This window comes from Xenopus laevis, chromosome 3S, assembly GCF_017654675.1.
Source record: "Xenopus laevis strain J_2021 chromosome 3S, Xenopus_laevis_v10.1, whole genome shotgun sequence".
Lineage (NCBI taxonomy): Eukaryota > Metazoa > Chordata > Amphibia > Anura > Pipidae > Xenopus > Xenopus laevis.
This window is the reverse complement of record NC_054376.1, coordinates 108,817,727-108,834,093: the sequence shown is the minus strand read 5'-3', so window position 1 is coordinate 108,834,093 and position 16,367 is coordinate 108,817,727. Positions and strand designations below refer to the sequence as shown.

The following is a 16,367-nucleotide window of genomic DNA, read 5'->3' as shown; positions in this document are numbered from 1 at the left end:
TGCAGCTCGTTCTGTATTTTTTTTTTAATCTGGTACAAGGTGCAGAACACAGCCATACACGGGCAGTAATGCTCCATGCATGAGCCATAAGGGGCACACTCTTGCACTACCTTAGTGTTCTGTCATTGCATTTCTGATTATTATAAAAAATACCCATGTAGTCATGCTTTTCAAGTTAGAGTATTAAAAATAAATGATATATTATTTAAAGGAGAAGGGAATGTTAAAACTTAGTAAGCTTTATCAGAAAGATCTATATAAATACACTAGTAAACCCTTAAAGTAATGCTGCTCAGAGACTCCTCTGTCAAAAGAAACACAGCATTTCTTTCCTTCTATTGTGTACACATGGGCTTCTGTATTAGACTTCCTGTTTTCAGCTTAAACCTCCAGGGCTAGGGCTTGAGCATGCTCAGTTTGTTCCTCTCTCCCTTCTCCCCTCCCTGCTGTAATCTGAGCTCAGAGCTATGAGCAAACAGGGAGAGACTCGGACAGGAAGTGACATCACAGCAAGCCAAAATGGCAGCTGCTATCCTAAATAAACAGAGATTGTGTCTAGATCTATTAACGCAGGTATGGAAAAGCATTCTAAAGAATAAAAATGGTGTTCTAGCTTGCACTGTTGTGGTTAATCTATTGGCAATAAACTGCCTTGGTCGCGTTCCTTCTCCTTTAAAAGTAGGATTTATCTCTTATTTCCTGTTAAGCAGAAACAAATGAGGGAAGCTCTCATATAGGATATTTCTAATCCAGCCATGTTATTTAGCTTAGCTGAAGCCAGGTTGACTTTTTACCAGAATAAACGATAGAATCATCAGTTTATGATCACTAGGGATGTTTTAATGAAACTACTGAAATAAGCTGTGTTCTATATAGGCAGTAAGCTTCTCCTCCTTACTTATGTTAAGGACCAGAGACAGCTATGTATTGGATTTTTGCATACGGATAGTGGTAGCATTATCTTATACTTTATCTGTACATAAACCAGAGACTGGATTTTCTGTAAAACATGGCCAGGGGACATGACCCTGGTTTATCTGCTTATGGTTATCCCCTGGTTATCTTTATGTTCTAAAAAAATACCATATTTATTCTACACAAGGTAAGAACATTTGTGCCTGGAAACAGTAGTGAGAATATCTTGCTAAAGCATCACTGACTGTCTGACTGGCTTTTGTATCACGCACTGGCTCACCCGGTCATGTCACCTACTTATTTAACAGCTGCTGCACTTAAGGCTTGGGATTCCTCGTGACAATAAGCTGATCATGAACTTGCCATCAGCATCCACTATTTTTAATCATAGTTTTCTATTGTAGAATTTTTTTTCAACCTTTTCAGACTCTACAAAGCAGCGTCAGGCAAAGACTTTTTTATACTTTGAATGAGATTTGCAGTAAAGACAAGTATGTTCAGGGAAACAAGGTCTTTCCTTTCCCTAAAGGGATACTGTCATGGGGAAAAACAAATTCCAAAATGATTCAGTTAATCCAGCAGAATTCTGCACTGAAATCCATTTCTCAAAAGAGCAAACTGATTTTTTTATATTCAATTTTGAAATCTGACATGAGGCTAGACATATTGTCAAGTTCCCAGCTGCCCCAAGTCATGTGACTTGTGCTCTGATAAACTTCAATCACTCTTTACTGCTGTACTGCAAGTTAGAGTGATATCACCCCCTCGCTTTTCCCCCCAGCAGCCAAACAAAAGAACAATGGGAAGGTAACCAGATAGCAGCTCCCTAACACAAGATAACAGCTGCCTGGTAGATCTAAGAACAGCACTCAATAGTAAAAACCCATGTCCCACTGAGACACATTTCAAAATTTCCAAAAATTTTCAAAATTGAATATTAAAAAATCTGTTTGCTCTTTTGAGAAATGAATTTCAGTGCAGAAGTCTGCTGGAGTAGCACTATTAACTGGTGCGTTTTGAAAAAACAGGATCCCTTTAATGTCTGTATATGCAACATACTAGATATTAGAATGACTTTTAGAGCAGCTAGGTAAGTAATCTGAAAACTCAGATTTCTTATCCTTTTATTGCCCGAAAACTCTGTGGTATTGCACGAAACTCAGCGCACATCAAAAAATCATTGAGACTTATATGCAACCTCGACAGGTCTGAGATGCCAGATTTTCAGATTTGGACTTTTCCATCCTCTGGGTTTAATAAATTCTGAAAAATTTGGGATTTTTTAAAAGTCAGATTTTTTGCATTCGGAGTTTAGTAAATAACCCCTGTAGTGACTGTCTGACGTCTGTGCATCCTTATGCCATTATGTATAGTATAATTTCAGTTCAGTCCCAATATCATAGCTGAAATGCCAAAAAATATCGTCCTCCGATGCGGCATGGACTTCTGTACATTTATGCATAGTAGCGGTAATTAAGTCCACCTCCAGAAAATAAAGGAATGCAAAACTTATTACTTATATACTTATAGGCGCGACCACAGGCTGAAACGTTAGTGGGCTCCCTGCAGCATTCTTAAAGTTCTTAGATTCTTATCTCTAAATGAAAATTTAATATAAGCTTCATCATACTGAAATAAGAAGTTTTCTAAATATAATCAATTATAAATTATGTACAGTTTCTGAAATAATAAAGTTTATGTTCACTATTCCTCTCTCAGCATCTGTTTCTCTTCATTCTCTCTTCATGCAGCAGTTGGGTGTCAGATGAATGATCTAATATATCTTATAGGGGGGCTCCTTTTGCCTAGAAGATGTATTAGAGCTCACTGTATTAATATAACCAGAAATCCTGTCTTTCTACATGCAGGATTTGTGCAAGAGACAGTTATTTTGTTTGTACGGTATCAGTACTTGTACTTGTATCAGTTATTTGAGTGAGCTCTAATTAATCTGCTAGGAAAGGGAGCCCCCCCCTATAGGATATATTGGAACCAACTGTCAATGAATATCTGACACCCAACTGCTGCATGAAGACAGAATGAAGAGAAACAGATGCTGAGAGAGGGATAGTGAAGATAAACTTAATTAATTCAGAAACAATACATAATATTTAATTGGTTGTATTTAGAAAGGTTCTTATTTCAGTATGACGAAGCTTATATTAAATTTTCATTTTAGCGATTGTTCCCCTTTAATGAAAATACGGATTCTCGCACCTTTGTACAATAGTTATTTCTGTTCATTAAAATAAGGGGTCTATGATTTCTTTGGGACACCAGTAAAAAGTTATTGCAAATGACTTTAGTATGAGGGTGGGCCTCCTGTCTGGGGTGGTGGAGAGTGTGGTGGAGAGTGGCTGAGTCAATGCTTCTTTTATTAAAAAATCCATGGTGCCTGCTTTCCCATGGTGCCTGCTTTCCCATGGATACCAAAACTGTTGGCACAGTTTTGGTATCCATGGGAAATGGGTGATAAAACCAATCCCAAAATGACTTCCTGTGAATGAGACAATATTTTGTTTATAGCAGAAGCCATTTTTAAATTCTGCGTACATTTCAGAATTGGTTTGGTGCTTGGCTAACTTTTATGTTGCAGATTAGGTATTTGGCTAAATACAACAGGTATGTGTTTAGTAAATGAATGCATGACACACATACATACATACATACATACATATATTTCATACTCACTGTAATTTCTGTTTTTGTCTTTGTCCCTACACAAGTGTATTTTCAATTGACATAGCCACTGGGCAACTGGGCAAGCCCAAATGTAAGCAACTCAATCTATACATGTTTCCCTAGTGTCTTCAGTAAGGTAGAGGAGATGCAAAGTTTGATTACATGGCTAAGTCATTCATAATCATAATCATAATAGCGTGCTGATCCTATAAGATACAGTATATACATGTATATGTGTTAATGCAGTGTTTGTAAACCTTCATACCCTGCTAATCTTCTACCCTAATATTCTGCCACATTGTTCATATAGTATTTGTGTTATGGGTTGCTAGAATCAAAGCGACAGACACATACATGCAACAGAACAAACATTGCAAGGGGAATGTACAAAGGTATTTTTCAAGGAAAATGTTCAGTGTCCCTGCCCTCATAGTAAAATTGCTAAATATGTTGCACCAGCTCTGAAGCTGTAACCTGTATCATATGCGGAATATACCTGCTGAGATTTAGGGGCATGGTCTGTCCTGGGGCAGTCATGATGACTTTTATCTAGGTCACTTTATTAATTATAACCACTCCATGCAGGATAAAGTAAGACATTTCAGCAGCACAGTAAATTCATGCAGAGGAATATGTTATGTCACCCTCAGTAATAGTTCCCAGGACAATACTTTGTTGATGCCATAATTAGTTATACTGACCTCTAATTAGCTTTATTATGATGCAGTACCTAATGTTAATTATCCAAAATATAAGCAATAACATACAATGGAGACATAGGAGAACTTAATGAAATCAAGATGTTGGAGAAATAATATTCCTAGATGCATTCTGTGTCTGGGACAGATATAACTTAAATATATGCAATTCTGTATATCGTGGAAAAAGCTGTTCTGTTAATATTAAATATTTAGCAGTTGATCATTTATTCATATGATCTCAGTCACAAAACATGATTGCCATATTGTCTTTCTCCACAAAGGTACACTTATAAAGTGACTTGGACGTTCGATGACTTGTTAGAATGATGACTGTATATAGGTCACCTATTGCTGGTGGTGTGTAAGCATTCGAGACTGATAGGGTTTATTGCAGGGTGCAGTTTAATGCCTCCATTTTCATATCTGTTAAAGGAAAACTATACCCCCAAAGTGTAAAGTTAAGCAACAAATTAAGTGACATATTAAAAAATCTTACCAAACTGGAATACAGTATAAATTTAAGTAAATATTGTCCTTTTACATATTTTCCCTAGAGCCCCCATTTTGTGATGGTCTGTGTGTTCCCTCAGAGATCACCTGACCAGAAATACTGCAGCTCTAACCGTAATAGTGTGATAGTAAAAGACAGATTGACCATTGATTGGCTCATGTGACCTAACATGCATGGGTGGTTTGGTTTGTTTGTGTGCACCGGGAATCGTAGGATCCCAGGGAGGGCAGCCATTATTTTTTAAAATTTCTATTCAGGATTACACAATGGCACATACTTCTGAAAAGTAAATTATTATAAAAAATGGTTTATTTACATGAAGCAGGATTTTACATATCAGCTGTTTTATGCATTGCATTGTTTGGGGCTATAGTTTTCCTTTTTTATCAGGGGATTCCTAGGTTCCAGGGTGTTCCATATCAGAAAAAGGTCTTGTTAGGGATTTAGGCATCTGACCAAATTTGAAAGAAAATGACTCTGTATATACACAGGAGAACCTTGCCCTAATACAATAACCTATGGGGAACTTGATTCAGGCATCTGCCTTTATTATCCTTACTGACCTATACAAGTTCAAAGTAACATCTCACTGGTTGTGCACTTTCCTGATCTAACAAAATAAATTCCAGAGCACAGAAGTGCTCACAGTACTGGTATGACTGCCCCATACATACCTTAACTTTGAAGCACATCGGCAATATTTACTTTAGAAATGCACATATCTAATAGATGCAAAGCCAAGGTGACATGTTTTTGCTAAATGACATTTAGAAGGCTAAAGTAACTCCTTCCTTTATCTTGTTCTGGGGCTGTTGTTGCTTACAACTGCGCAATTTGTTGTTGGAATCGATTTCCCAAACTGCACCTGATTAACATCTGAAGGATCATGTTAAATAGATGGTGTATACTCTGGGCCATAATAACAAAATGCCAGGGTTGCAGGCGCAGCAGAATTAGGTTTTGGGTCTAGTTGGAACTTTTGGAGGCCTTAAAGGAGAATTAAACCCTAAAAATGAATAGGGCTAAAAATGCCATGTTTTATATACTAAACTTATTGCATCAGCCTAAAGTTTCAGCTTGTCAATAGCAGCAATGATCCAGGACTTCAAACTTGTCACAGGGGGTCACCATCTTGGAAAGTGTCTGTGACACTCACATGTTCAGTGGGCTCTAAACAGCTGAGGAGAAGCTAAGCTTAGGGGTTGTTGCAAATTATCAAGCAGAAAATGAGGTTTGTCTGTCATATAAGCTGATGCTACAGGGCTGATTATTAAATTCTGATGATAATTGCACTGGTTTCTGTGCTGCCGTGTAGTAAGTATCCATAATAATTACTAATCAGCCTTATACTGTGACATTTCTATAAGTACTGTATACTTTGAGTCGGCCCCTAAGTTCAGTAACTGACAGCATCGTGCCGGGAACACTTGTCCCCCCTGTCCTCCCCTGATGGCCCTGGGGGAGCTACTGGGGCATCTTTGGAGAAACAGATCTTCACTGCTAAAGGGATTTGGTTGGCTGGCGCTGGTACAGAAGCTCGAAACATAGCCTACTTCTTTAGTTTAACTTTCCTTGTCCTTTAACATCTATCACAGCATAGGGGTGCAGATCTTAAGTGCAACAAGATGTAACAATGGCCTTTCATACTGAGCCAATCTTCGGGCTGCCAAACAGCCTAAAAATACTGATTTTTAATGTGGGTTAAAAAAGTTGGTGATTAAAGTGATACTGACACTGACATTGCCTTTCTGATCTCTTAAGGGAGGGTTTTCTGATATTGGTCTTTTCTTGACATGCAAATGGTTCTTTCCATATACTCTTGTATTTTCCAAACTGTCAGGTTGGAACTTGACATTGCTGAGCCTTTCATCCATACAGGGAAACGATGTTTGAAAAATAAATGAATGTACTGCAAATCATTGTTTTGTCACCAAAAGTTTCCAACAGCCTGAATCATTACCATGTTAGACAGCATTCCCCTTCTCTGCTCCGGTTTCCGTGTACTTGTGTGCTCCATGTTTTCACTAGCAGAAATGCCTGTTGAGTCAGACTGTGGTCAGACTGCCAGAACTAATAAATATATGACAGACATGCAGCTAAGCAGTGCTTAAAATGAAATACGGCCCAGTTGCTAAATGGCTGATCCTCCTTTACTGTTGTAGGAGATTGGAGTCTGGCAAGCCTTGGGCTGAAAGTCATAACACCTGGAGCTTCATTTTAAGAGGACATACTATAACAATTATACTACTAGGTGCCAGTAGCCCCATACACCGTCCCTATGTTCATCTGGTTCATTAAGTTTTAGTTTATAAAGAACTAAAAGACAATACAGAGTGATGACTTCCATTTGCCACGTCGTGTATTGAAGGTTTCATGCTACTTTTTGGTGCAAGTATTTGGCAATGACCAAACCAGCAGCAGTCTATGCATGGAAAATGTTAGTTCTGGTTTGTCATTAGCAGTCCCTTAGTAACTGTGTTGCCATGTTGTGCTTTTCTTGAGGCTCCCAGAATCCTCATTACCTAGTGGGTTGAGAGTAGTTGAGAGTAAACTCATCAGTTTGGAGAGTGGTTAAGAGTAAACTCATCATTTTGGAGCGTAGTTGAGATTAAACTCATCAGTTTGAATATTAGTTGAGAGTAAACTCATCAGTTTGAATATTAGTTGAGAGTAAACTCATCAGTTTGAATATTAGTTGAGAGTAAACTCATCAGTTTGAATATTAGTTGAGAGTAAACTCATCAGTTTGAAGATTAGTTGAGAGTAAACTCATCAGTTTGAAGATTAGTTGAGAGTAAACTCATCAGTTTGAAGATTAGTTGAGAGTAAACTCATCAGTTTGAATATTAGTTGAGAGTAAACTCATCAGTTTGAATATTAGTTGAGAGTAAACTCATCAGTTTGAATATTAGTTGAGAGTAAACTCATCAGTTTGAAGATTAGTTGAGAGTAAACTCATCAGTTTGAAGATTAGTTGAGAGTAAACTCATCAGTTTGGATCCCATGGGTTTTCTTCCACTCATTCCATGACACTTGCACCCATGGCCTACAGCATAAGCTGTGTTGGCTTGCGCAACGTTATTGCGAATAAAATCCCCCTAACAGAAAGAGTTGTAGCAAAACTTTAGTGTGTAAAAAGGGCACGTAGTACCAGAATTGTTTTGGCACTGCACTCTCTACACTGGTGATCCCCAACCAGTAGTTTGCGAGCAACATGTTGCTCACCAACCCCTTGGATGTTGCTCTCAGTGGCCTCAAAGCAGGTGCTTATTTTTGAATTCCTGGTTTTTAGGCAGGTTTTGGTTGTATAAAAACCAAGTGTACTGCCAAACAGGGCCTCTTGTAGGCTGCCAGTTCACATAGGGGTCACCAAATAGCCAACCACAGCCCTTTTTGTCATCTACGGGAACTTTTTCATGCTTGTGTTGCTCCCCAACTCTTTTTGCATTTGAATGTGGCTCACTGGTAAAAAGGGTTGGGTACCTCTGCTCTAGAGGGTGTATTGTACAAATTGGTCTGTCTGCACCAACAGCACATGCAAACATCTTTAATTTATTCACAGATTTATATTTGACATCAAACTAAAGGTGGGGGGACAAATGATATACTGTATAAAGGGATGTCAACTAAGGATTCTGTGGCAGGAGAGCTGTACATGCCAGTCACTGAGCACTTCCATATTAACTGCAGGGGCAGAATGATAAGGACAGAAGGCTAAGTAGCTGTTAGGGGGCCCAAAAGTGTAGGAAGTCTAGTTGTATACTGATTGATGAACAGGTTTACGATATAGCTGCAAAAGAGATCATTTTACCTAAGGTTTAAAGCCTGTGTTAGCCATTATGGTCCCAGGTACAAAATCATATATGTCATATACTGTATATACTAAATTGCCCGTCAAATTATTTTCATTCATAAATACCAATTATTTCTATTTCTATCAATTTAGAAATTCTGTTTTTGGCTAAATACCTGTACATAGAAGGCACTTTTATTTCCTGTAAGTGGCCCTTTAACCAGTTTACTGCGCTTTTACACATTTGCTTTTCTAGAGACCTAAATAAGATGTTGCCACATTGGTCAATGATCTTAATGCAGACTTTTGAGCAATTGCTCCCACCTCCCGTCAGTCTATAAGGAATCCATTCCATGCATCTCTCAGAACGTGGCGTATGATTTTATTAATCGCTACTATTGTCTCATATGGAGCTAAGTGCTTGAAAGCTTTTGTAGTTCACTAAAGTTCAGCGGTGCTGGGTGATTCTTACCAGCTCAATGACAAAAACGACTTTATCCTTGAAATTTCACTCACTCTTGGCTTTATGAATGCCTCCATAGTTCATGCCAAATGGAAGCAAGCATAAAGGTATCATGGAGTAGAGCTTAATGGCACCAAACAGAAGCAGGTACATGGTCTGCTCTTTTTACCCCTCTTGTTTATAAAGGCACAATATAATATGCACCTATCAGCCCATTGGATCATCTCTTTTGTATATAAATGGCTTCTTCTTTAAGTGAACACCAAAGGAGTTATTTATCAAAGTCCGAATTTATCTCAATATTTTCTGCTACAAACTCTGATCAAAACAGCTTGGGTTTTTTACACTTATTTATTATTACAATTTCCTGATAATTTGCTTTGCGGGGAAAAATCAGATTTTCCCAAATTTTTCTGACTTTTTCATCCGATTTTCAAGATTTTTTCATAATTCTCACCTGAAAACTCAGAAAACCCAGCGCACATCAAAAAATCATTGGGACTTTTCCCATTGACTTATATGCAACCTCGACAGGTGATGCCGGATTTTCAGATAAAGACTTTTCCATCTTCGGGGTTTAATAAATTCCGAAAAATTTGTGATTCGTGAATTTTTTGTGATTTTTGCATTCTTAGTTTAGTAAATGACCCCCCAAAAGTAAAATCTCAATCCAATTATATGTTTCGGTTTCCTTGGTCTTAATGGTTAACAATATTGTTGGCCACTTGCTTCCTAATGCTGGTAGTTTATGGGGAAAAATCAGATTTTCCCGAATTTTCCTGACTTTTTCATCCGATTTTCACAATTTTTTCATAATTTTCACCTGAAAACTCAGAAAACCCAGCGCACATAAAAAAATCATTGGGACTTCTCCGATTGACTTAAATGCAACATCGACAGGTCTGAGATGCCGGATTTTCAAATAAAGACTTTTCCATCTTCGGGGTTTAATAAATTCCGAAAAATTCGCGATTTTTTTAAAAGTCTGATTTTATATTAAAAAAAATCACATTTTTTTTGTGATTTTTGCATTCGGAGTTTAGTAAATAACCTCCCAAAAGTAAATTCTCAATCCAATTATATTTTTCGGTTTCCTTGGTCTTAATGGTTCACAATATTGTCGGCCGCTTGCTTCCTAATGCTGGTAGTTTGCATTATCTGACCCTTCATATATCTGAAAGGAATCACCTGAAAACATTTATTTGCAGTTGATGGCACATCAAACCGATTTTTATTCTCTTTTCAGTTATTTAATTAAATTATAACCGACACCCTTATTCTCCAAACGTTGCAATTGTCAATTATAAATTTGCCATTTCCCTTCTAGTGTTATTCAGCGGTAGATCTCAGGAATGAATTAAAAGGGTCTGTTTTTGTTTCCCCAGTAGTAACAGAAGCCAGACCTCATATATTGATTTTCTCCATTACCCCCCAAGCAAATGAGATACAACTGTTTCTTCCCAGCAGGACAGAGCTCGGATTAAACTACCAGTGTATATGAAGATGATAGACTTTTTTTAACCCTGATTTATGAGCTTCCGCCATTTAAATATTGATACAATAGACCACATGGATGTTAAAAGAAAAACATATGTAGATTTTTACCCTGCAAACAATGGCTCAGTGTTCTAAATTTATAATAAATATAATGCAGCCAAAACTGTTTTTTTTTTAATGTCCTCAAGGATGCATTGCCGTTTCTATGTATAATAGAGTGTAGTTCTCTGTTATATAATGGCTTAGAACAAAGTATTGCTTTAAAAAAATGAAGCTTTTATTTGTAAATTGACAGTACTAAACCTGAAAAAGGCATAAACAAAGGTAAAGCAAAGGTAAAAGGAACAAAGGAATGTGCTAGGGTAGGAGAGAGTTATCCAGGTTCTACATTCTCCCAGGAGGGCTGCCATCTTTTCTGGAAGAAAGTACAGGCATTCCTTATTACTGTTCCTGCCTGTTAATATTTTTCCAACTTGGATGAATTGAAACGACCTGAAAACTCAAATTGAGTTTGTTCAAACTCAAAAAAATCTTGAATGTCAGAAAGGCTGCAAACATCTCCAAGTTGATCCATCATCCTCTCCCATTGACTTAAACAGCAATTCGGCAGGTTTTAGGTGACGAATAGACTAATTCTTAAAGGGCCAGAGTATGATCAATCTCGAAAATCGAATTCGAATTTCTTTAAAAAAAAAACTTGTATCGAGTTTCGATAACTCCCTAGTCAAATTTGATAGTTTTGACCATAACATTTTTTTGTGAAAATTCCAAATCGAATTTTCAATTCGACCCTTAATAAATCTGCCCTACAATGTCTCTTCATATATAACATACGTGTCCCTTTGTATATAACACACATGCCCCTTATTCATGGGAAGTCTCTTATTTATTGACATCAGATTTCTGTTCGTTACAGAAAGAATTTGAGAATGCTTAGCATAATCATAAAGCTGTCATAGGCAAGCCATAAAGCAATCTTAGTTTACCTATAAAGCTGTCCTAACCTACCCATAAAGCTTTCCCAGGTATGAAATAAGAGCAAGTATAAATTCTCTGCAGTATCACAGATCCCAAACCTCATAGACTGTTTTTATGACAATAGGGATGGGGAATTTTTTCTACATGTTTCACCACAGAAATGACGCCCATAGACTTGTATTGTGTCGTGCGTCAAAAAAAAAAGACGGGCGTCAAAAAAAAATTTCGCCGCACGTCAACATTTTTTTGACGCTCCTAGACTTTAATGGGCGTCGGCGACGGCAAGTTTTGTGGAAACGAAATGGGTCAAATTCGCCCATCCCTGTTGACAGTTGATACAGACCAGTAACAAATCAGTGGAAAAAAAAGAGAAATATATATATATATATATATATATATATATATATATATATATATATATATATATATATATATATACTGTACCTGCCCAACACTAGGGGTCAGATTTACTAAGCTCGAGTGAATGTTCGAATTTCAAAAACTTAGAATTTCTCAGTAAATTTTTGGGTACTTCGACCATCGAATAGGCTATATTCGACCACTCGACTTCGATTCGAAGTAAAAATCATTTGGCTATTCGAGCATTCGATAATCAAAGTACTGTCTCTTTAAAAAAAACTTTGACTTCATACTTTGCCAAAAGTTTTTTTTGGTCGAATAAAAATCCTTTGATCGATCGCTAAAAATCGTTCCTTCAAACAATTTTTATTCGACCGCAGGATTGCCAAATTTGTTGAAAAAACGTACTCGAAAGTTTTTTTAGTTCGATGGCTGAATTTCGAAGTTTTTTGTACTTCGAAATTCGACCCTGGAAACATCTGCCCCTAGAACACGTACAAATATAATATTAAATGCACAGTAGCACTGCATAGACACTAGTGTTTAAAAGTTTGGAATCACTCGCAAAATAATTTTTTCACAATATCCTGCCTTCCCCTGTAATGAGAACTGATCCTCATGCAGCCAGGACAGTGATCCAAATCATAATTCTAAACGATGCTAAACGTATTTGGTTAAGAAACTGGAATCCAGAGGACTCTCGTGGATAGACAGACTGGAACACTAACTAGACCACAACTCAATTTAGCTGTTGGGGGAAGAGCTTCAACGTCAGGTCAGAATAAAATTCCCTACAAGCCAGTTGCACCTCTGGGAAGAACTACGTGGGATGAAATTTCCCCCCTGAATAACTTCACAATTTGACAGCTAGGCGCCCATTTACTTAGCTCGAGTGAAGGGATAGAGGAAAAATAGTTCGAATTTCGAATGTTTTTTTTGGCTACTTCGACAATCGAATGGGCTACTTCGTCCTTCGACTACGACCTTCAACTTGGAATAGAACGATTCGAACAAAAAATTGTTTGACTATTCGATAGTCGAAGTACTGTCTCTTTAAAAAATACTTCGACCCCCTAGTTCGCCACCTAAACCCTACCGAGGCCAATGTTAGCCTATGGGGAAGGTCCCCATAGGCTTCCTAACAATTTTCTGATCGAAGGAATATCCTTCGATCGATGGATTAAAATCCTTCAAATCGTTTGATTCGAAGGATTTAATCGTTCAATCGAACGATTATTCCTTCGATCGTTCGATCGTAGGAATAGCGGTAGATCCTTCGACTTCGAAGTCAAAGGATTTTACTTCGACGGTCGAATATCGAGGGTTAATTAACCCTCGATATTCGACCCTAGGTAAATGTGCCCCTTAGAGTTCCAAAGGTCTGCAAATGGAAGATCCTTTCATGAATGTAAAGTTTGATGAACAGGGCATTTATATGAAATAAAAAGAATGTTATGACAATTTCAATGCACTGACTATAATTTTGTAATCAGTTTACCTGGGGGAATACATTTCTGTAAAAAAAACACAAAAGTTTTTGGGTAAAAAAGTCCGATTTAAAAAAAAAAAAATGCATTCGGAGTTTAGTAAATGACCCCCTAAATGTGTTTAAAACAGGTGACTAGTAAATGCTACCTGCTGATTCCATGTTATGGGTTACTAGACCTGGTGCAAGCTTTATAGCATAACCCCCATGGCTCTGTCTTTATACACAGCAGACATCACCATTTCTAAAAACCGCTTCCATGACGGCAAGTAATTGTGCACTACTGAAATAAAACTCTTTAATCCCCCCCCTAAAAGTCCGTAAGCGCAAACTTATTCATTTGTTAATAGCCTAAAAGAACAGCTGCGAGTTGACAAGGAAATATATATGTTGTGAAACCACAAACTGCAATTTTTTTTTGCATTTTTTTAAACCTATTGTGTCTGAAATGTCTCGAATTCCTATTTGCAGGGAGTCTTATTATTTGTGAAATAATGTACTGAGCTATACACTGAAATACACAGGCTGCTTGCTCTGAAATGTGCCTCCCCAAATGCGAAAAAAAAACTGTTTAATTTTTTTTTATATCCATTTATTTTCTGGTGCTGTGGCACTATAAACTTTCTATAATAACTCATTGTGTACAAGGAACCTTCCTTCCAGGCCTGTTGGCAGCTAGTCATGAATCCACGGTGCTTCTCTAAATGCATTTAAAAAGAGAATACTCCTTGAATTTTTGTACAATTTATCTTATGATTAAAAGGGTTGTTCCAGACACTTTTTTTCAGTTGAGTTGTTTTTAGATTGTTCACCATAAAAAAAAGACTTTTTTTCATTTGCTTTCCATCTTTTATTTTTTACTGTTTTCCCAAAATGTAAGTTTTAGGGGCAGATTTATCAAGGGTCGAAATTCGAATTTAAAAATACTTCGAACTTCGACCATCAAATTGAAATACATCGACTTCGAATATCGAAGTCAAAGTTTTTTTCCGCGAATTTGGGTATCCTGCGGTCGAAGTAAAATCAGTCGATCGAACAATTAAATCCTTCGGATCGAACGATTCGAAGGATTTCAGCGATCGTTCGAATGATTTTACTTTGACTTCCAAATACTTAGAAAAATGCTCTAGAAGGTCCCCATAGGCTAACATAGCACTTCAGCAGGTTTAATTTGGCGAAGTATTGAAATCAAAGTTTTTTTTTAAAGAGACAGTACTTTGATTATCGAATGGTCGAATATTCGAACGATTTTACTTAGAATCAAATTCGAAGTCGAATTCGTAATATCCTAATCGATGGTCGAAGTATCCAAAAAATTACTTAGAATTTCAATTTTTTTTTGACTTCGAAAAGTCCCTCAAATTCACTTCCACCCTTCATAAATCTGCCCCTTAATGTTCCTGTCTCTGGGGTTTCAGTCTGGCAGCTCAGTGATCCAGGAGCATCTGAATTGTTGCAATCTGCTACATTTAGTTGATACAATTAGTTTCTCAGCCGTATCTGTGGAGTATTAGCAACTATTGTATCAAGTCTAACAGCTGCCTGTAATGAAACTTAGGGATTCTGCTCAGCAGGGACAAAGATAAGAAATGTATCAACTAAATGTATCAATTTAAAACAGCTAAAGAGTCGCGACCCCACCCAGAGCTCCTTTAGAAGGTGAAAAATTAAACTTACACTTCAGTATTAGAAAAACAGTCACAAATAGAAAATAGAAAGTCATTGGAAAAAGTCTTTATTTCTGGTGATCTATCGGAAACCAACAAAACTGAAAAAACAGTTTGAAGGTGAACAACCCCTTTAAGGGTGTCATTTATTAATATTAAAATATACGTTTGTACCACAACCCCTTATTTGTGTTAAAACTCAGAAATTTGAATTGAATGTTGGAGATCTGTTAAAGTAAAGTATGTACATATAGAAGGAATGTGCTTTAAAAAGTTGTGTTTCTGGTTACTTTATTGAAAATTTATGGAAAAAACCCTACTACTACTGTAGAATAGGAACCAATCAGCAGCTGGGCTGACCTGATAGGGAACTGAAACCTGTCTTTGCTGCTGTGATTGGCTGACCCCCTGCTACTGTGCTTCCTGCAGGGACAGTTAGGACATCTATAGGACATCTATGGGGAGCTCAAATTATGGGGCTATTTTTAAAAACAATATTAATTCATAGCCAAAAAATAAAACCAGTGCCAAATAGTATACTTTATTGCCTACAAAATTAGGGGGTTTTGTTTATCCTATATGTCTCCTTTAAGCTTTGAAAATGTGCTTAAAGGAGACATATAGGATAAATGAAACCCCCCTAATTTTGAAGGCAATCATCTATACTATATGGTGCTGGTTTTGGCGTGGCTTAGAAAATTACCATTTGAAAGCTGGTAAGTAGTGATGGGCTAATTTATTCGGCATGCATGAAGTTGCGGCGAATTTGCCCGGTTGTAAAGTTTTTTCGTTGTCAGTGATGGTTCTGACGCCGGCACCAATTTTGTTGCCGGATTTAAAATCAACGTTTCACAAATTTTTGCTAGTTTCGCAAATTTCCCGAAATTCGTGGCAAAGCGAAACGGGACAAATACGCCTACTGGTAAGTTTATGTAGGAGTCAATAGGAGTTATCCTAGCAAAATTTAAGCAATTTTCAACTCATTGAAACTGATAAGTAGAATGTGATTTTGCTACTTTCATGTTTTGGTTCATGTTTTTGAGATCCAGGTTTTTTAATAAATAAGTACACCTTTAGGTTTATTAGTTTAGTTAGCGGGCAAGTTGCAGAAAATAAAGACATTTAAAAACAAATTAAGGCCAGCCAGAAATGATCTCAGAATATCACTGCGTACAGAAGTCGGTATTTTTCCTTTAAACAGGCAAGGATATTTCCCTTTTAAAGATTATCAAATGTAGTTCTTGGAAGGAAAGTTTTATGGATTACTTATCCATGAAGAGAGGCAGCATAGTGACAAGGGCAGCATGATGTAGT

At 37.2% G+C, this 16,367-nt stretch overlaps 1 protein-coding gene across 3 annotated transcripts in view; it reads left to right on the top strand.

Annotated features, from left to right (window-relative positions):
- arhgap26.S (Rho GTPase activating protein 26 S homeolog) overlaps window positions 1-16,367 on the top strand; it is a 318,698-nt gene that overhangs the window by 243,445 nt on the left and 58,886 nt on the right. The window lies entirely within an intron of this gene.